The sequence below is a fragment of the Bombus vancouverensis genome, unplaced genomic scaffold (assembly GCF_051014615.1).
Source record: "Bombus vancouverensis nearcticus unplaced genomic scaffold, iyBomVanc1_principal scaffold0070, whole genome shotgun sequence".
NCBI classification, from domain to species: domain Eukaryota; kingdom Metazoa; phylum Arthropoda; class Insecta; order Hymenoptera; family Apidae; genus Bombus; species Bombus vancouverensis.
The window spans coordinates 202708-225811 of NW_027468961.1; the positions used below are offsets into that span (position 1 = coordinate 202708).

General features: G+C 40.7%; 1 long non-coding RNA gene across 1 annotated transcript; it reads right to left on the bottom strand.

The window, feature by feature from the left end:
• Positions 1–6060: 6060 nt before the first annotated feature.
• LOC143304988 (uncharacterized) lies at positions 6061–18231 on the bottom strand. The gene is made up of 3 exons (XR_013061661.1): positions 18154–18231; positions 17830–17919; positions 6061–6466 (listed from the first exon to the last, which is right to left on the bottom strand). It is a non-coding gene; the product is annotated as an uncharacterized LOC143304988 (long non-coding RNA).
• Positions 18232–23104: the final 4873 nt, after the last annotated feature.

Sequence of the window (23104 nt, forward strand, 5' to 3'; positions counted from 1 at the left end):
CAAACAAATGCAGTCGGATTACGAAAAAGATTTTAATCAGAGAGGCATTCGTGTGATCGCCTTGGAAAGTGATACATCGAGTAATTTTTTCCGAGTGATTCAGCAAACGTATTTTTTTGTGTTATAAAATTGTTTAAAGTTTTCCCGTTGACCGTGGATTCGTTTGAACCCCGGATCATTGTTTATAGCGTAAATTAAATTCAATATTTGTAAATTTATCAATCGTTAATTTTCATTATTCGTTAAATTAGTAAATCGTAAGATATATTATTCGTTTCTTTTATTGTTCGATAAAACTTATTATTCTTTAATCTAATTAATAATTTAATTTATCATTTGTTAATCAATCATATCATTTATAAAAATTCATTATTCATAATATTTGTAAAACCTTGTTTATTCGTGTAAATATATTCTCTGTTTTGTAAAACAATGGCTAATTCAAACGAAGAATCGTTACGCGCCTTAAATCCTAATGTTTACCCGACATCAGAAGTGGGATCAAGCCCAAGTGTCACTTTGGAACAACTCATGAAAATCATGAACCAGATGACTCAGCCTAGGGAGCAAAAGTCGAATATGGAACCTAAGGATGTAACGTTGTCACGTTTTGATCCTGAAGGCACGGGCGCTGATCCATTCGCGTGGTGCTCATGCACAGATGTGATTTTGAAAGACTATCCGATGCAAGATAGTGTGTTACTTTCTGCTTTAAATCGTGCCCTAAAGGGATCTGCTGCACATTGGCTTTCACAAATAGTGCGTGGTGGAAAACTTTCCTGGCCAACGTTTAAGGAACAATTCCTTTCGCGTTTTGGTGGCAGAGAGACAGCCGCCACGGCATTAATAAGGATGTCCAGAGAACGACCGACGGAGACCGAAACTCTAGGAGCTTACGGTAGTCGCCTCCGTTCCATGTTGCAGATAAAGATGCAAGATCTAACGATGCCCGAAGTACTCAATGCCTTAACTCTTTATATGCTAAACTCACAAGATCAACGCTTTCATCGATTAACGCTCGCAAATAATATCAAGACGGAGGAACAATTTTATGATGAAATGAGAGCTTATCCTTACAACGATCTGCCGGCAACTTTGTTAGGAAATACATCGGAGGAACCTGAAGTTAAACGACGCAAGTTATCGCATTACCGGGTGAAGTGTCATTATTGTGGTACTCTTGGACACAAAATAACGGAGTGTCGCAAGAGGATGCGTAGTGAACAGCGGAAGGATACAAAGGATACAAAGGATACACAACACCAGGAAAGAAACCGTCCAGCTTCATCGTCCAAGGTGGTTTGCTTCAAGTGTCGTGCGGAGGGTCATATCGCACCTGATTGTCCACAACTGCAGAACAGAAAATCCGGCTTCAAGAATGAACGTCGAGTCGACTCCTGTGTGGTAGAGCCTCCAGCTGGTAAGTTAAGTCATCTGGGTGAGTCGTACCCATTTTATTTCGATTCCGGAGCCGAATGCTCATTAATCAAAGAATCCGTAGCTTCGAAATTTTCTGGCAAACGAACGACTGATGTAGTAATAATGCGAGGCATAGGGAATACTTGTGTTAACAGTACATCTCAGATTTTATCCACTGTATGTATTAACGGTTTTACATTGGAGATAACTTTTCATGCCCTTTCTGATAATTACTTAAAATACGATATCATGATTGGTCGTGAAATTTTGAGCCAAGGTTTTGACGTGAATGTTACACGAAACAGTGTCGATATTTGTAAGACAAAAATAGTTAACGCTTGTAGCAGAGTCGCGGAAGATGTAATCAACATTAATGAGGTCGACACTGATGTAGTTGGTAACGATAAAGATCGATTGATTTCTGTTCTCGAGAAATACAAAGAGTCATTTATTACGGGTTTTCCGCGGAATCGTGTAAATACGGGTCAATTAGAAATTCGTTTAATTGATCCCAACGTTACCGTGCAACGAAGACCTTATAGACTCAGTGAGGAGGAGCGGGGAATAGTTCGAGAGAGGATAGGTGAACTGATCCGAGCAAAAATCATAAGACCGAGTAATTCACCATTCGCAAGCCCTTTATTACTTGTTAAAAAAAAGAACGGTTCAGATAGATTATGTGTAGATTACCGAGCATTAAATAAAAACACCGTCGCGGATCGGTACCCTCTTCCTCTCATAGCTGATCAGATCGCGAGACTGAGAGGGGCGAAATACTTTATAAGCCTGGATATGGCCAGCGGGTTTCATCAAATTCCTATTCACCCGAATTCGACTGAATATACCGCGTTCGTTACTCCTGATGGTCAATATGAATACATGACGATGCCGTTTGGATTGAAGAATGCACCGTCTGTTTTTCAGAGGGCCATTTTCAATGCCTTAGGTGATCTTGCTTATTCATATGTTGTCGTTTATTTGGATGATGTTTTAATTATTGCCGATACGATAGATCAGGCGTTAGAAAGATTAAACACCGTCCTAGATACCCTCGTAAACACCGGATTCTCTTTCAACTTTTCTAAATGTTCTTTCTTGAAGACGTCAGTACTTTATCTGGGTTATGTGATTCATAACGGAGAAGTCCGACCAAACCCAGGTAAAGTACAAGCCTTGAGCTCTTTGCCCGCACCAACGACTGTTACACAGCTCCGGCAATTCATTGGTTTAGCTTCTTACTTTCGAAAATTTGTTTCTAAATTCTCACAGGTAATGAAATCTTTGTATGCTCTCACTTCCGGTAGCAAGAACATAAATTGGACGGATAAACATGAAAAAATTAGGCAAAAAGTAATTTCTATTCTGACCAATGAGCCGGTGCTAATGATTTTTGACCCCAAATATCCAATAGAACTACATACGGATGCTAGTTCCGAAGGATTTGGGGCTATCCTAATGCATAGGGTCGAAGGTAAAAATAGAGTAGTTGAGTATTATAGCAAGCGGACTAGCCCTGCGGAATCTAGATATCATTCTTATGAGTTAGAAACGCTGGCAGTGGTAAACGCCATCAAGCATTTTCGTCACTATCTGCACGGTCGGGAATTTCTTGTTGTCACTGATTGTAATTCTCTGAAGGCATCCAGTGACAAGGTACATTTAAATGACAGGGTTTACAGATGGTGGGCTTACCTGCAAACTTTTACCTTTGACATTATGTATCGGGAAGGCAAACGAATGGCTCATGTAGATTTCTTTTCGAGAAATCCCGTAGATCTGGATCATCGTACGATCAACAAAATTGTAGAGAAAGAAATCAATCTATCTGAAATCTCCGATGATTGGTTGTTAGCAGAACAACGTCGCGACCCACAAATCTCTGAGATCGTCCGTAAGTTGCAAAATGAAGAGCTCGCGGAAGATATTGCGAATACGTATGAATTACGGTCTGGTACACTCCATCGTAAAATACAGAGAAAAGGTAGAACTCTTTGCTTGCCCATTGTCCCAAGGGGTTTTAGGTGGTCCGTCATTAATCATGTGCATCAGTCCATTATGCACTTAGGTTGGGATAAAACGCTTGAGAAACTATACGAGTATTACTGGTTTGAAGGAATGGCGAAATATGTTCGCAAATTCGTTGAGAACTGTCATGCTTGTCGAGTTTCGAAGGCTAGTTCAGGTAAAGTACAAGCTGAACTACATCCCATACCTACGACCAGCATACCCTGGCATACGGTACACATGGATATAACGGGTAAATTAAGTGGTAAGAGTGACTCGAAAGAGTATATCATTGTTTTAGTTGATGCTTTCACGAAATTTGTATACCTGTATCATACTCGTAAATTAGATTCCTTTAATACCATTATAGCACTTAAGTCCGCTATATTTTTATTCGGCAATCCCTGCCGGGTAATAGCAGACCAAGGAAGGTGTTTTACGGGTAAAGATTTCCAAAATTTCTGCCAGAATAGACATATTAGACTTCACTTAATAGCAACTGGTGCGAGTAGGGCCAATGGACAGGTAGAGCGTGTTATGAGTACGCTGAAAAATATGTTAACGACGGTGGAAACGACCGGGCGATCTTGGCAAGACGCGATTGGGGAGATACAACTGGCCTTGAATTGCACTACCAATCGTGTAACCAAATCAAGTCCTCTGGAATTATTAATTGGGAAGGCAGCTAGGCCCTACGGTTTATTGTTGCCTGATAATATTGAGGAAAAGGAAGTAGACATCTTCAATGTAAGGCAACAAGCGATACGGAACATAGAGACTTGCGCCAGTTATGATAAAGACAGGTTTGACAAAACGAAAGCGAAGATAGTTAGGTTTAATCTCGGTGACTTTGTGTTACGTAAGAACGAGGAGAGAAACCAAACAAAGCTAGATCCGAAATTCAAGGGTCCATTCGTGATAACGGAAGTTTTAGAGGGGGATAGATATATTTTAAAAACTCTAGATGGCAAACGATCATATAAGGATAGACACGACAAGTTGAGGAAGATGCCAGATGGTTGTATTCCTGCTGAGTTGGATGTCTGCGGTGATGACAGCGACGGTGATAATAACGATGCGAGCACATTGATCTCTGGGAATCATTAACGCCGCATTGTGGTCATAGTAATATACCCAGTGTAGTGTATGCGCCTTTTTATAATACTCCCAGTGTAGTGTATGCGCCTTTTATAATTCTCCCAGTGTAGTGTGTGCGCCTTTTATAATTCTCCCAGTGTAGTGTATGCGCCTTTTATAATACTCCCAGTGTAGTGCTTGTATTTCTATAATATCCTCACTGGTGCCCTGCGCTTATTATAATATCCTCACTGGTGCCCTGCGCTTATTGTAATATCCTCACTGGTGCCCTGCCCTTATTATAATATCCTCACTGGTGCCCTGCGCTTATTATAATATCCTCACTGGTGCCTTGTGCTTTCTATAATATCCTCACTGGTGTCTTGTGCTTTTTGTTATGCATCCAACGTGGTTATGCGATTCAACAAACTGAGATCTTTGTGTGGAGTCGAAAATGATCTGTCGTGTCATTGCGGTCTGACTGGTGATTTACGGAGTGCAACTGGCACTTTGAATACAAACTATAACACTAGTTTGAGTTCTTTTTCATTTCCTTGCTTGTCAAATTTTTGAACAGAGCTTTGTTGCTGAATTGGACCCTTGACTTATTTGGAACATCTAATCGAATGGTAAATAATATCAGTTACACCGAGTCTAATGTTAAAACTCTGTATTTTAGCTGCGCACGAGGACGTGTGATAGTTAGTATGGCCGTGTCAGAGATGAAATGAAAACCGGAGCCTTCCCTGTGCGATTTTGAGGAGGCCTTTTAATGCTTTAGCCCAGATTTTATCATAACTGTAATTAAGTAATTGTCATCTGTAATTGTTTGACATTTGTGAAAAGCGAAAGTGGGTTCGAGGTGACAACTGGTCGCTGAACGTAGCCACGGTCACGGGATAAACGTTTTGCCTGACGAAGGTGTGGATCGGTTGTATTGTTCTCCCTAGAAATCACATAGAATTGTACTTTAGAGATGTCGATATAATGGGACACACGTTGTATGAGGAATCAATCTCCAGACAGAAACTGCCTAGCAACGGCGTTTGGATCTTTCTCGATGTTTCCAAGGAGTATATAACAAACTTCTGACAGATATTGCCTAGCAACAACGATTGGAACCTTCTCGATGTTTCCAGCGAGAATATAACAAACAAATGCAGTCGGATTACGAAAAAGATTTTAATCAGAGAGGCATTCGTGTGATCGCCTTGGAAAGTGATACATCGAGTAATTTTTTCCGAGTGATTCAGCAAACGTATTTTTTTTGTGTTATAAAATTGTTTAAAGTTTTCCCGTTGACCGTGGATTCGTTTGAACCCCGGATCATTGTTTATAGCGTAAATTAAATTCAATATTTGTAAATTTATTAATCGTTAATTTTCATTATTCGTTAAATTAGTAAATCGTAAGATATATTATTCGTTTCTTTTATTGTTCGATAAAACTTATTATTCTTTAATCTAATTAATAATTTAATTTATCATTTGTTAATCAATCATATCATTTATAAAAATTCATTATTCATAATATTTGTAAAACCTTGTTTATTCGTGTAAATATATTCTCTGTTTTGTAAAACAATGGCTAATTCAAACGAAGAATCGTTACGCGCCTTAAATCCTAATGTTTACCCGACATATATATATATATATATATATATATATATATATGTGTGCGTGCAATGGTAAATATGACGGCTTATTTTTATGAGTCACTTGCATTATCAATGGAAGTGAATGTTATAAATACCGCCTACTTTACAACATGCGTGTATATATATATAGTGGTGAACATAAGTGAAAATTATATGCATAGTTATAAATGTTGTTTGTTTACTGGTGGATAGCATCAGTGTTTGGTTTCGTGAGTGGCGTACAAATACTTTACAGTTCCACTGTGTGGATTGCTATTCATGTTCTTCCATCCGTCGTTCAGAAAATGGTTGATGAGTTCGCCATCAGTTCTGTACACACATATAAAAATAGTTAATGTATATATGTAGTATCGTGAGTGAGAGGCCTGGGAGTTGGCGGGTGAACCGCGTGGAATGTCGCGAGAGCCGAGGCGTTTGTTTTTGATCGCGTAGTTTTGGAAAGAGGAGACCTACGTGATCTTGGCCACGAGCGGTTGCCAAGGGACGGGAGAAAAGGAATCAACAAACGGAGTTTGCGAGTGGCGTTGCCGAGAGAGTGTTGATTGCATTTTGTGAACGTCGAGTCGTTATCTAATTATTTAGTTGTGCGGTTTTCTGTACGTTTGGTGTGAATAGTTCAGGTTGAACAACAATCGTCTTTTTCTGTCCGATTAACATCTGTATCATCCATTCCTTGTAAATATATTATATCACGATATTACATTTTTGGGGGCTCGTCCGGGATTGGACAAGACAGAAAACGAAACGGTTTAACAGAGCTATTCGAGCTAGTTGTGAATTTACCGGTACGCGGTGCGATAAAAGACGATATCGTTGACTGTTTAAGTTTGTGTAGTGTGAAAAATGGCAAACGTCGGGGACGAACGATTGTCGGGTGAAGAGGGTTCGACGCTGGAGGAGCTGAGGAGTAAGCTCGCGCGAATGAACCTCCCTATATCTGGTGCGAGGTCAGTGCTGATTGCAAGGCTGAATCGGGCGTGTAGGGCTGGACAATCGTATCCTAAGGGATCGACGGGCGGTGAAGAGCTAACCGGTCAACGAGATTTAGGATATGTACAGAGAGCTGAGCGTGATTGTAACGAAGATGAAAATTTTGAGAAAATGAATACGAAGGAGTTGAAGGAGCGCCTCGCTAGTTTGGGTTTAAAAACGACGGGAAGAAAAGTAGAATTACGCGCACGGCTACAAGCGGCCATGGATGGTAATGACATATCGTCGGAAGAAGAAAGCGACGACGAAAGTGAGTATGAAGATGACAAAAAAGACGCAAGAGGATACAAGAGAGGTACGCGAAGGGTGTATCAGGACCGTGATGAATATTGTCGAAGGGCATGTGTTGGTTCGACACTGAGTTTTAGAGACGTCGAAGATGCATTAGAGTCGTTTAGTGGCAACAAAGGTGAAAATGTCGAACGATGGTTCGAGTCGTTCGAGGAAGTCGCTGATACGTGCATGTGGTCGGATGGGCAGAAGGCAGTCTACGCGAGGAAGCTGCTGAAGGGATCAGCGAAAATATTTGCGAGCTTCGAGTGTCATGCCAGGACTTGGCATGAGTTGAAGAGGGGGCTAGTGAAAGAATTTTCGAGGAAGGTCAACAGTAGGCAAGTACATCAGAAACTTGAAGAAACAAAAAAGGAGAGTGATGAAGCATGTTTGGCTTACATGTACCGCATGCTCGAAATAGCCAACCATGTGGACATAGAGGAGGAAGCAAAGGTGGAATACATCGTGGATGGAATAATAGACGACGAGAACAATAAGGCTATATTGTACGGCGCTACATCAATCAAAGAGTTGAGGAAGAGGTTAGTGATGTACGAAGAGCAGAAGAGTCGCAGAGTAAAGTCGATTGTGAAGCCGGCTAAAACCCAGAAGAACGGGAAGCCCAGTCAATCTGTAGATGCAATGAAGAAAAGAAGATGCTTCATTTGCGGTAGTGAGGATCATCTAAGTGTTAAGTGTCCGGAGAGGGGAGAAGGTGTTAGGTGTTCCGAGTGCAGCGGATTTGGACATATTGCAGCGAGGTGTACGGCACGACCGAAAGAGACTTGCGTAGTGTCAAGATCCGAAAAGGGGAAGTATGTGAAGGAAGTGGCGATAGATGATTGTAGGTTTGTGGCACTAGTGGATACGGGTAGTGATCTCACGTTCATTCGATCAGACGAGTATGCGAGGTTAGGGTCACCACCCCTAGGTAAATGCACGCTTAAGTTCGACGGTGTTGGTTCCGCTGGCAATGAGACCTGGGGTGAATTCACCAAGGTAATGACGGTTGATGGGTGTAAACTGCCAATCACTTTGCACGTTGTTTCAAACAAAATATTGACGAAGCACGGCCTGTTGTTAGGCACTGATTTTCTGGATCAGGTAGAGTTACGGGTTAAACGAGGCGAAGTGACTTTCTTGCGGCTTGACGAACAGATTAACAAAGACGTGCCGGATGTGTTTAGAGTTAACGTGGTAGAACAGACCGACGAAACAGACCTAACACACGTACGGGAACCGCATTATCGTGAAGCGATTCGCGATATCGTTAGGGGGTATAGGCCGGAGAAAAAGCGGGACGTTGGGATAACGGCAAAAATCGTTTTAAAGAGTGACAAACCTGTGGTTCGAAGGCCGCGATGATTGGCGCCTTCGGAGAAAAAAGAGGTGGACGAGTTGATGGAATTATGGACAAATGAAGGCACAATAAAACCGTCAAACTCAGAATATGCAAGTCCCATAGTTGTAGTTAGAAAGAAAGATGGTTCTATCAGAGTCTGTGTTGATTTTCGCGAGCTTAATGAACTTATTGAGTGTCCACATTTCCCATTGCCTTTAATTGATGATATTTTAGATGCGTTGCAAGGTACTCAGTTTTTCACAACGTTGGATTTAAAGAATGGTTTTTTTCACGTGTGTTTAGACAAAGACAGCCGAAAATATACATCTTTCGTTACGCCATCGGGGCAATATGAATTTTTGAAGTTGCCGTTTGGTTTAAAGATTTCACCCATTGTGTTTCAGAAGTATATTTCGATGATCTTTAAGGAACTAGTAGGTAAAGGTATTGTTATCGTGTATATGGATGACATTATTATTCTTGCAAAGAATTTAGAGGAGGCGTGGGAACGTTTGCAAATGGTCATAGAGTTAGCTGAGCAGTATGGGCTAATTATAAACTGGGGAAAATGTCGTTTTCTGCAGCAGGAAATTGAATATTTGGGGTATATAGTCTCAAAAAATACCATAAGGCCGTCTACACATAAAACTAGGGCAGTAGCAAACTTTCCCAAGCCAACATCTGTTAAAAAGGTTCAGAGTTTTTTGGGACTTACGGGGTACTTTCGAAAATTTATTAGGGGATACGCGAAGATTGCTAAGCCTTTGACGGATTTGTTGAAAAAGGAGGTAAAATTTCAGTTCGGCGATCGAGAAGTAGAGGCCTTTGAAATCTTGAAAACAGCGCTTGTCAACGAACCAGTGTTAAAGTTGTATAGAATGGGCGCGGAGACTGAGTTGCATACAGACGCGTCCGCAGAGGGTTACGGAGCAATTTTAATGCAACTAGATCTGGACGATGGAAAATTCCATCCGGTCTACTTTGCCAGCGGAAAAACAACTCTCGCCGAGGCAAAGTACACCAGTTACGAACTGGAAGTACTAGCAATTGTAAAAGCGTTGAACAAGTTTAGAATATATCTGTTAGGTATGCCGTTTACTATCGTCACGGATTGCCAAGCGTTTGCTATGACAATGAAAAAGAAAGATTTGTGTGTGCGTGTAGCCAGATGGGCCTTGTTACTAGACGAGTTTAAGTATCAGGTGTGTCATAGGCCAGGTAAAAGCACGCAGCATGTGGATGCTCTGAGTAGAACCCCCCTGCCGAGCACTATGTATGTAACGGAAAGTGAAGACGGGCTGATTGCACGGTTGAGAAGTGCACAGAACAAGGACGTTGAAGTCCGTAGGATTTTAGACGCCGCAACGTGCAATCAGGTCGATGGGTATGTAATAAGGAACAATATTTTGTATAAAGAGTGTAAGGATGATGTGTTAATAGTAGTACCGAAGGCTATGCAGGTTCAGGTAGTCAGGCAGGCGCACGAGCGTGGGCATTTTGGGGTCACCAAAACAGAAGCTATAGTCAAGAAGGACTTTTGGTTTAAGGGGCTACGTGAAAAGGTCGAGCATGTGGTATCTAACTGTCTCGATTGTATCCTAGCCGAACGAAAATTGGGCAAGCAAGAGGGATATCTAAATCCGTTAGACAAAGGTGACACACCGTTAGACACTTACCATATTGACCATGCGGGCCCTATGACAGCTACAAAGAAAAGATACGCACACATCTTTGTAGTAGTGGATGCGTTCACGAAGTTTACGTGGCTTTATCCTACTAGATCTACTGATACCGCGGATGTTATCGATCGACTGAAGAAGCAAGCGGCTGTTTTTGGGAACCCACGACGAATTATCTCTGATCGGGGAACAGCGTTCACATCCAACGCGTTCCAAGAGTATTGCGAAGAGGAAAATATAAAGCATTTATTAGTCACGACGGGGGCGCCGAGGGGGAACGGGCAGGTAGAGAGGGTAAACAGGACACTCATACCTTTACTAAGTAAACTGACTGCCCCTAAACCCGATGATTGGTATAAACATGTCGACCAAGTACAGAAATACCTGAATTTTACATTAAACAGGAGCACGGGAAAAACTGCTTTCCAGCTACTTGTCGGGGTCGAGATGCAAACTAAAGAAGACCCACAGATCCGAAAATTGGTTGAAGAAGAATGGGTGGTGGAAAATTGCTGCTACTCAAGAGGAAAATCGGAGGCACTACAACAAAAGAAGAAAAGGTGCGAAACAGTACCTAAGTGGAGAGTTGGTGGCCATAAAGAGAACGCAGTTTGGCCCAGGATTAAAACTGGAAGGAAGATTTTTGGGTCCGTACCGGATAGTGCGAGCAATGCGGAATGATCGCTACATTGTGGAGAAGGTAGGAGAGCATGAGGGGCCAAAACGGTCATCAACTACTGCTGATTTTATGAAACCTTGGGTCATAAACGCCGAAAGTGACGCATCTGATGACAGCGAGATAGAAGGCAACATCTGAGGGCAGATGTTATTGCAGAATGGCAGAGTGTAGTATCGTGAGTGAGAGGCCTGGGAGTTGGCGGGTGAACCGCGTGGAATGTCGCGAGAGCCGAGGCGATTGTTTTTGATCGCGTAGTTTTGGAAAGAGGAGACCTACGTGATCTTGGCCACGAGCGGTTGCCAAGGGACGGGAGAAAAGGAATCAACAAACGGAGTTTGCGAGTGGCGTTGCCGAGAGAGTGTTGATTGCATTTTGTGAAAGTCGAGTCGTTATCTAATTATTTAGTTGTGCTGTTTTCTGTACGTTTGGTGTGAATAGTTCAGGTTGAACAACAATCGTCTTTTTCTGTCCGATTAACATCTGTATCATCCATTCCTTGTAAATATATTATATCACGATATTACATATATATATTATTTATTTTTTTTTATATATATAATTTTCGTTTGGATCTGTTCCTTTGTACGAATACTGTATCCCTGTATATAATATAATATATATAATATGTTATAATTATGTTAGTTGTTATTTATTATATATAGTTTCCTTAACTCTCTCCCCCTTTTTCTTGTTTTTTTTTTTTTTTTTTTTATTAGTACCTAACATTGCTATTATGATGCTGTATTGTATTGCATTGGCTGTTATTTGTATGTGCGCGCGACGAATTTTTCAACATGGTCGCTCGCGTGTCTCTTTGGTATGGCGCTGGTTTAATGTCAACAGTAACGTGTTGCTGAAATAACTAATTAATTGTTAATCACTATAATTTTATTTAGTAGTGTTTTGTAATATTGTTTTGTGTTTCATGATATTGTGTGTGTCAATACCGTGTGCTACTTTAATGCGATAGCATGGATTGTATTGTTACCGAATTTCAATAGTCATTGTTTCGATTATACGTGACTTGCATTTATGTAAGTCTCGTTTAATTTAGTTAATGTTTTGTGTATTGTGTTACCAGTTATTTCGTGTAGCATAACTTTATTCCTTTGCACCGAGTTCAGTCATGTCTTGTCGTTAATATTTAGTTAGTCTATCTTGATTAATATATATATTTAACAAATATTTAAGAAACAATGGCGAGTGTAGTGGAATCGTTGGACGAAGAAATGGTTTTGATATTGTCGGAAAAGCGTAAAGCATGGGATGCGAACTTTCGCGATATGAGTGCAAAACTCGCCGAATTACAAAGCGGCTTATTCGAACTTAAAACAAAACAAGAACCTAAAACACCCGTATCGCCGCCGACAACGCAACAAGAGACGGTCCAGCCGAGTGGACATACCCAGCCAATTAAGCTGAAAGATGCGATCGAATCGGTGCCAGTGTTTGACGGATATCGACCATCGGTATTCCACTTTCTAAGAGCTTGTGAACGCGCGCGAAATATGATTCCCAGATATCAAGAACCTCAATTGGTAAAATTGTTAGTAAATAAGCTCCGTGGACACGCGCTCCTCGCCATCGAAGACACAGAATTAATGAGTCTAAACGATTTCGGAAACAAATTAAAGGATCTATTCGGCCCAAAGAAATTTCTTAACGAATATAAAGGGGAATTAGGAACGATATTTCAACGACCCGGGGAAGACATATTACATTATATGGATCGCGTTAGAAATCTTAGATTGGCAATAATGGACGGAGAAAGAGGCGACTACGGCATCATATCCCCCGATATCCAAGATACTATAGATTGGGAAACGAAAGAAGCTTTCGTTAAAGGACTTCCGAACGAGGTATATGTGCGAGTAAAAATAGCAGGGTACCATACTTTAGAAGATGCGTATCGTCAAGCCGTCAAAGCAACACACGAATTGAAACAAATAACCGATAGAACGCGACCCCAACGACCGACACCCTCGAACTATTACAGACGCGACAACGCACATCCTTCGAACACTAACAACAATATCAGGAACAACCGCCAAGATCGAAGATCGCTACCTCCATCGCAGAATTTTTTGAATTCTACAAGACAAAATATCACGTGTAACTATTGCAAAAAACCCGGGCATCTAGTGAAAGACTGTTACAAATTTAAAGCCCGAGTAGATGCCGAATTAATCGTACCCTATGCTTCGAGACCATCGGGAAACCAAACACGTCCTTCGGGAGAATGGGGCGAGCCACGAAGGAACGATACGCCGAATCGCCCAAGAGTACAGGCGGCAACCAGGCGACCGGCGCCGACGGCAACAAACACAACAAGGACAGCCATCCCCGCGAGATCGACTCCACCACCCATAACGAGAGACAGAGCGAACGCAATGCCGACCATAAGATCGAACGAACAACCACTAAATATTGTGGGGGAGTCATCCCACAACCAAACGAGGTCACAGACAGAGAATCCAGAATCTCAAGGCAAAAGGAAAAGAGTGAAGCACAAGCAACCGGCGAAGGAAAATCATCAGGAGTTGAATTCAGATTCGGAAGGCGACCTCTCCGAATTATTTCAATAAAATTTAACGATTCCCCAACGACCCCAACTGCACGAATAGTTTCCCCAGATCTAAAGACTAAGACGAGTTTATTATTAGACTCTGGATCGGAAATCAACATTATCAAGAAACCTGCTATACTCGATTCAGCCATCATCGACGAAAAGGAATCAATCGAAGTGCGAGGAATTACGGCAACGAGCCTGGTCTTCTTAGGGCAGACGGTAATACAGATTGCGGGCCATCCGGTTGTTTTTCATGTAGTCGATGATTCATTGCTAATCGATCAAGACGGAATCCTAGGATCCGAATTTTTTGCAGGTTGTAAGGCTCGTTTAGATTATGAGGGAAAACATATCAGATGGGGAAATATTTATATTCCCTTCGATACTAAAGAAAAAATAATTATACCGAAGCGAAGTTCAATAACGTGTTCGATTAATATCGCTAATCCAGAGATAAAAGAGGGATTTATTCCAAGAATCGAGCCGAACAAGGGAATCTATCTTGGTAATGCAGTTGTGAGGAATCATAAAGGAAAAGGTTACATAAGAGTAATAAATACTACTTCGAGAGATTACGTATTTACAACACCAACGATGGTAATTAAAGAATTTGAAAATCCCCCCCCCCCGCCCCCGCTTCCTAGGACAGCGTGCAATACAGTTCTAAGATCGGAGGAAAGTAGATACGATAAAATAAATGAGTTACTACGACTCGAACATTTGAACGAAGAAGAAAAGGAAAATGCTAAAAAATTGATTCGTAATAATCAAGATAGGTTTCATATTCCAGGAGATACATTGGAAGCAACCGAAGTTCTGGAACATAGGATAATTACAACGGATAATATACCCATCAATACTAAACAGTATCGATATCCACCAATACATCGAGAAGAAATAAATCGACAGGTCCAAGAACTACTAGATACGGACGTAGTGGAACCATCAATATCTCCATATATCTCCCCGTTATGGATTGTGCCCAAAAACCCGATTCGCAAGGAAATAAGCGCTGGAGATTAGTCATCGATTATAGAAAATTGAACGATAAAACGATTGGCGATGCCTTCCCACTACCCAACATTACAGAAATATTGGATCAATTAGGAAGTGCAAAATATTTTTCCACGTTTGACTTGGCATCGAGCTTTCACCAGATCCGTATGTCACAGGAAGATGCCCACAAAACTGCATTTTCGACACCATACGGGCATTTTCAATTCAAAAGAATGCCCTTTGGATTAAAAGATGCCCCAGCAACATTTCAACGTTTGATGAATTCAATATTATCTGGTCTGCAAGGAATAGAACTATTCGTCTATCTGGATGACATAGTGCTTTATTCCACGTCTCTCCAAGAACACGAAATTAAATTTAATAAATTAATGGAAAGACTGAGGAAAGCTAAATTACGATTACAACCTGATAAGTGCGAATTTTTACGACACGAGGTGAATTATTTAGGACATATAATTAGTGAGGATGGCGTGAAACCCGACCCAAAGAAAGTCGAAGCCGTATCAAAATTTCCACGACCAAAGAGGGCGAAAAATATCAAACAATTTCTGGGACTAGCAGGATATTACAGAAGATTTATACCCCGATTTCCCCAATGTCGCGAAACCATTGACACAACTATTAAAGAAAGACACTTCCTTTAAATGGACAGAAAATCAAGAAAACGCATTCAATAATTTAAAGACAGCGTTAGTGACGAAACCCATCCTGCAATATCCAGACTTTTCGAAACCCTTTAACCTTACTACAGACGCATCAGGATATGCAATAAGCGGTGTACTGAGTCAAGGGCCAATCGGAAAGGATTTGCCGATTGCGTATGCCTCAAGGCTATTAAATCCCGCCGAACAAAACTACTCTACCATAGAAAAGGAGTGTCTGGCAATTGTTTACAGCGCAATGCACTTCCGACCGTATCTTTACGGAAGAAAGTTTACCATCGTAACCGATCATAAACCTTTAGTGTGGATGCATTCTATCAAAGATACTACTTCAAGAATTTGGAAATGGAAATTAAAGTTATCGGACTTCGAATTTGATATTGTATACAAAGAAGGCAGGGCGAACGCAAACGCAGACGCATTATCTAGGAACCCTCCGGAAGTTTGTTTACCAATCAGAAAGAGAGAGGAAGTCTCACCGATTCGCTATCCTATCTCAAAAAGATTCGAAATAGATACGTCAACCGAAGACTCTCCCATATTCGAAGCTAAACCACACGTCTTGCCTCAATCCAGTGATTCTAAAAATCAAGGAAAGGGTTTTACCCGAAAACATTTTACAATAGAAGAAACCCCCATAAAATATTTAGACCAAGCATTAGCAGAAATCGATGTAAGTACAGATAGAGAAATAACCAATCGAGAAAAAGAAGGCACGGATACAACAAGCGAAAAAGAGACCTCCACTGTAATTCCAGAACTAATTCAACAACGAGAAAAGGACACGAGACCTACGATAATTGCGGAACTAAGAATTTCAGAAACCCGAGACTCAATTGCGAGAGTAAATGACCATAAAGTAGTATTTATAGATATACATGGCAATCCGATAGATAAAGGAGCCTTACAAATGAAGGAAACGGGAAAATTACCTCGTTATGAAGATTTAATGTTAGAAAAAGCAAGATTGAATTACGATTCTGGAAAATACATTGTATTCCTACCGATAAAGGAAAATAGAAATATTCCAATAACACCAGAAAATTTATTAAACTCGCTAAGATCTCTATTAGACGCAGTAAATGAAAAACAGTTAACTTCGTTCAGCATTAGCAAAGGAAACTTGGAGGAAATACCCTGGCGATATACAATCAGAAAATTAAAGGAAATATTTACGGAAAAAACCTTAACCATCACCATTTGCACTGGGGAAGTAATTACCCCATCTGTGGAAGCGCGGAACAACATAATACGAGAAAAACATGAATCAAGCGTAGCAGGACACAAAGGAATAACAAAAACTTATCAAAGAATACGACAACATTACTATTGGGAAAATATGAAAAAGGAAATTCAAGATTACGTAAGAACATGTAAGGAATGTCAATTGAAGAAACTCACAAGAATAAAAGCAAAGCAACCAATGGTACTTACAGACACACCAGGTAAAGCGTTCGATAAGGTTAGTATGGATATTATAGGTCCATTACCAAAAACCCAAAAGGGAAACGAATATATATTAACTATCCAAGACTTATTAACAAAATACTCAATTGGGATTCCACTAGGAGGAATCTCTTCAGCGGAGATAGCGGACGTTCATGTAAAGCGATTTATTTGTCGTTTCGGGTCACCGAGAGCTATTCTCACTGATCAAGGAACGAACTTTACATCCTCACTAATGAAGAAAGTAGCAAAGAGATTCCGCATCAAACAATATACCACGACGGCATATCATCCACAAAGTAACGGTTCAATCGAAAGATCTCACCACGTGCTGATAGAATATCTCAAATTATACATTGAAAATTCCAAAAATTGGGACGAATGGGTAGAATTAGCTATGTTTTCCTATAATACCTCTGTACACGAAGGAACGAAATTCTCCCCGCACGAATTAGTTTTTGGACATCTAGCCAGAGAACCTACTGGTGAAGTAATAATCGAAGAGAACATGGAACCAACTTACGCAGAATATGTCGAAGATCTGTTCGATAAAATTAACACCGTACAACGAATGGCAAGAGAAAATTTGATAAAATCCAAACTAAGATCAAAAGAATATTACGACCGACGAATCAACCCCCAAGATTTTAAAGTAGGAGATTCGATATATTTACTAAAAGAACCCAGTAAAGGAAAATTCTCCGATCAATATACTGGACCATACAAAGTGCTAGAAATCTTGCAGAACCAAAACGTCAAGATCGAAGTAAAAGGGATTCCGCGAACGGTGCATTTAAACAAGTTAAAACTAGCGCATAATCGAAATAAGCAATGAATAAAGCGATTTCAGTGGGCAACGTAGTGCGGTAGTATATGTTATAGTGCTGTTCGTCGAATACTACAGATATCGAACACCTAAAAGGAAAAAGGAAAATTATTATACGTGTTTCAATTATTGCTTAAATATAAAACGTGTTAACTCAATGAACAATTAACTAGTGAAAGTGAAAGTTACCTTGTGAACAAGTGATCAACATACAAGAAAGTGTACGTGCAAGTATAGGTTATGGATCGTTGTTCGTGGAATACAATGTATGACAGCTACCTAAAATAAGTGAATAAATTAGTTTCAATTGTCTCGGTGCAAAATACAAGGTTACTAAATGTTATAATTATATTATGGATAAATCAAAAGGAGGTGTAACACTGTTCGTCGAATAATACAGATAGCGAAAACCTAAAAAGAAAAAGGGAAAATTATTATGTGTACTCCAATTATTGTTTGAATATACAACATGTCGATTCAATAAATAATTAAAAGAGGGGAAGTGAAAGTTACCTTGTAAACAAGTAATCATCATACAAGAAGGTCTACATGCAAAATAGGTTATGGCTCCCTGCTTGCGGAACACCATGTACCAGCTGAAAATAAACGAACGAATTAACTTCAATTGCCTTAATGCAAAGAGCAGCATCGCTAAATGTTATAACGGTGCTGTGGAGGCGTGGCACTGTTCGTCGAATGACACAGATAGCGGAAACTTGGAAAAAGAAAAGAAGTTTATTACGAGTGTTCCAATTACTGTTTGAATGTAAAACGTGTTAGTTCAACGAATAACGAAAACAGTGAAAGTGCAACTTACCTCGTGAACAATCAATCACCATACAAGGAAGTGTACATGCATGGATTTCGCAGATTAACAAGAAGAAATAAAATAGCTGATAAATATAGAAAGTGGTTAGAAAATAATTAAGATAGATTAATTGAGAGTTAGTAACAAATATAACCGGAGTAAAAGGATATTTTATTATGTATTAGTCTACGTAGTATTGTTATATTATTATATCTAACATGTAGAAATGGATTTTGTACGCATATATGTATATAATTCCAATCCAAGTAGCATTCATAATATTTATTTTCACTGATAACAAGTACGTAAAACCTAAAATAAAACAAAGGTATTAACAATAAAAAAAAAACAAAAAAAAAAGAAAAAGGGGAAGAAGAAAAAAAAAAGAAGAAGAAAAAGGAAAGAAAAAAATATAATATATATAAATATAAAATTTTCTTTTTCTATAAAAGGTTATTCCTATTTCTGATAAACTCGAGAAATGAAAACATTGTACCATGATACACTGACGCAAAGATACACACCACACAGAAGAAACTAATAGAGAACGCTTTAAGCTTGGCAAACTCACCGCCCGACGAATTTGCATACACCATAACCAAAACCCAGGACACATGGCTTTGATTGTTATTTAATAAGGTTTTGGGTTTATAAAATAACGATTCACTTAGATTCGTTTTCTCCAATATATTTCAGTCTTATAACACGTCTTACCACACAGGAATCTCCAAGTCAATAGAACAACGTGGTCGACTTCTAAGACAAAAGAGCGTCGTTAGAAGTCGTACCAACTCAGCTTGTAGTAAGCAGCGATCGTACCAACTTAACATTTCTCAACACTCCCCTTTGATCGCTAGTTTCTACAAGCCCCATAGCTTTGGTAAATTGCTGAGTCTTAATCCTATTTAAGCCTTTGGTGAGAATGTCAGCCACATTCTCACGACTAGGTACATAAGTATAATCTAGTATCCCCCTCGATACGCAGTTCTTAACGTAAAAGTAACGCACTTGGACGTGCTTAGAATTCTCAGCAACTATTTCGTCCTTTGACCATGAAATAGCTCCGATATTATCGCAGAATATCTTGCAGGGGCGAGGGCAATATGACAGTTGACCCAATTCCTTTAACAGTAAAGAAATCCACACTGTTTCCCTTGCTGCTTCCTGCATTGCCACAAATTCCGCTTCGCACGTCGATTGAGCTATAATCGGTTGTTTTTTGGATAGCCAGGATATCGCACCACCAGCGAGTATGAACACATACCCGCTCCTGGATTTCCTGTCTACCGTACAACCCGCAAAATCCGAGTCGCAAAACACCTTCAGATGTTGCCCGGTCCTTTGGTATACTAACTTCAAGTCTTTGGTCTTTAGTAAATATCTGAATACCCGCTTCACTGCTTTCCAATCGGATACAGTCGGATTCGCGAATCTTTGGCTTAGTTTCCCTATTGCACACGCAACATCAGGAGGACTTACTGTAGCTACATACATTATGTGCCCCACAGCTTGTTCATATAATTTACTGTCGAAAGGCTCAACACGTTCAATATCAAAACCAGCCTCACATTCTCTAGCTAGCGGTGTCGACACTCCCACCACCCCAACCTCACGAGTAATGTCAAACAGATCCAGCATTTGACCTATCTGTACAGATTGATCGAATACTACAGTGGTGCTGTTTGGCTTACTCAGGTGGATGAACAGAAATTGAGTGTCTACACCTAGCATTCTAACATCTAATTTGTCCTTAATCCTAGTTTTGAATATCTCAATCCACTCATTCGTCCCAAACACAAGGATGTCGTCCACATACACAGCTACAATAAATTTTTTAGACGCATCCACATACACACATGGACCACTCACTCATGGGTTCAGACTCATACCTCTTAAAATGCTATTGATGTGTCTAAACCACATTCTTCCAGCTTGCTTCAGTCCATACAGGCTCTTTTTGAGCTTACACACAAATCTAGTTCTGTCTTTACCTGGAAATCTAAAGAGTTCTGGTTGCTCCATGTGTATATCCTCATCCAGAGGGTTGTTGAGATACGCACATTCCACATCGATGTGCTCGTAAACCCACTCATTTTTCGCACATAGAGCAAGCAGAATTCTTAGAGTTCTGCGTTTTGCTATTGGATTAAAGGTTTCTGAATAATCTACTCCAGGCCTCTGCCAGAATCCCCGAGCTACTAGCCTAGCCTTATACCTATCAGGGTCTCTCTTTATCACAAGCACCCACTTACAGTCTATAACGTTTTTATTTAAGGGTCTTTGCACAATGTCCCACACATCTTTACTTTTTAGATTGTCTAGTTCCTTCCTTATTGCATCAGTCCATTTTTGAGCGTCTGGCCCCCTCAGGGCTTCATACACATTCACAGGTACACACACGTTTTGAGTTTTACAAACAGTCGCAGTGTGAGCACAACAATCACATATTCTTGGTTTGTGTAGTCTTGCCGACCTCCTCGGCACAAACGGTACACTCACAGTATTCACTGGATTGTCCTCACACGTTAAACTGTCCATAAAGTAGTCGGTTTCCCCTTCGTCGTTTTCTCCGTCACTCTGTGTCTCGACGTCAGTTTGACCGGCTTCTCCCCTATGTTCAAAGGTTTCTACATCCCATATCCATTCCGAGGACTTATCCTTTATATGGTTAGTTTCCGCCTTAGCGCTCTTGTAGGGAAACGTGTTCTCCTCGAACCTGACATGACAGGATATTATCACCTTTTGGATCTTCGGTAGGTAAATTCTATAACCTTTGACCTGTCTGTCATATCCCACAAATATCCCCTCATCCGCTCTGCTCTCGAATTTTCCTCCGCTTGGACTCTTTAGATGCCAGACTCTGCATCCAAACACTCTCAGTCTGTTTATCTCCCCTTGGAGGTCACATCCCTTACCCTTCCATAATTCCAGTGGGATCTTGTCTCCGATGGCAGCGGATGGGCATAGGTTTCTTATGTGGCATGCCGTGTTCACAGCCTCCCCCCACAGATAGTCAGGGAGTCCAGATTGGATGAGTAAACATCTGGACATCTCGACCAGGGTTCTGTTCGCTCGTTCAGAGACCCCATTTTGTTCAGGGTTTCTAGGAACAGTTTTCCTGTGTAAGATGCCTTTCTCCTTCAGGTAGTTCTCGAAGTTTTCTCCTGTGTACTCACCCCCGTTATCTGTTTGAAGGGCACTTATCTTGGATTGGTGTAAAGCCTCCACCTCCGCCTGGTACTCCTTGAAGCACTTGAGTACTTCATTCTTCCTACTGATGATTCTGACGTTGACACATGTGGTGGGCTGTCTTCGGAAATGGTACTTTTGTCATTTTCCCTTTCACGCAGACCCCGCATGGTTCCTCATGTATCCTAGAGCCCTCCTTCACGTTCCTCACAGGGATCTTTCTCATCGCGTCCCCATGTAGATGACCTAACCTCTCATGCCATGACGCGATACCTTTGTACGCCTTAGCTTCAATAACCTCGGCGTGGTCGTCATCATTTCCAGGTTCTTCTTGATCGTTCTCCATGGAAACGTTTGCTACATGCCTCTCAGGTGGTATTGTCTCTAGGTAGTACACGTTGTCTCCTACCTTTGAGTTAAATACCACATCCCCATGCCAATTGAGTGATCGAGATTAGATTTACATATAATTCAGGCACCCACAGGGCGTTCGACAAGGATAGACTCCACCCGCCACAGGCTTTGGTCATCTTCACGACGATCGTGCCTTTTCCCTTGACTTCCAGGTACCCCTTACCAATCCGGATCTGTCCAGTCGCAGGCACGAAGTCCACGAACCGATACCTATCCGGGGTCATATGGTTTGAGGCTCCCGAGTCAAGATAGCTGATCCTGTCCCTTTCCACGTGGTTGATAGATGATAAAGCCAGTGTGGAGATAAGTCCCTTGGATCTCGGTTTATCTTCCGATCCTTTCTCCACTTTGTTTTCTGGGTCTTTCTCTTCCTTGTCTTCTTTTCCCTCATGGCAGTTGTACGATATGTGGCCTCGTTTTCCACATTTATAGCATTTTTTATCCTAAGGGTTTTTGTGCTTTTTCTTAGCGCCATCTTGATTTTGTTGGGGCTTGGTCTTCGATTGTTTGCAAGCCGCCATTGCACTGTTCTTCTCGGAGGGACCCATGGCCGCTTCCATTCTCCTTTCCTCAAGTAGGAGATCGGATTTCACGACCCTCGAGGTTAGATTCTTATCGAGTCTCACCGTCCTAAGATATGTCGCGTAGTTTGGGTCCGCCACGAGGCCGGCTAAGATGAAACACGCCATCATGTGGTCTTCGATTCTTAAACCTGCGTTTAATCCTAACTGGATTAATACCGCAATTACAATGCGCGTTCAAAGATAAAATTTTCTTTTTACTTAGTCGCGGCTCTCTTTTCTTGACCGAAAAACTAAAGACACCGAAGCGCAAAATACTATACAAAATTTCTAAAGATGAGCGCAATAACGAACGTAATAACAATGAACACAAAGAGTGAACAAAATAATTATGAACTGTAATAACGAAGATCGCAATAATAATGAACAAAGAATAATGAACGGTAATAACAATGATCACTATAATAATGAGCGAAGAATAATGAACGAAGAATAATGAACGTAATAAGAATGTTCACCGGAATAATAATGA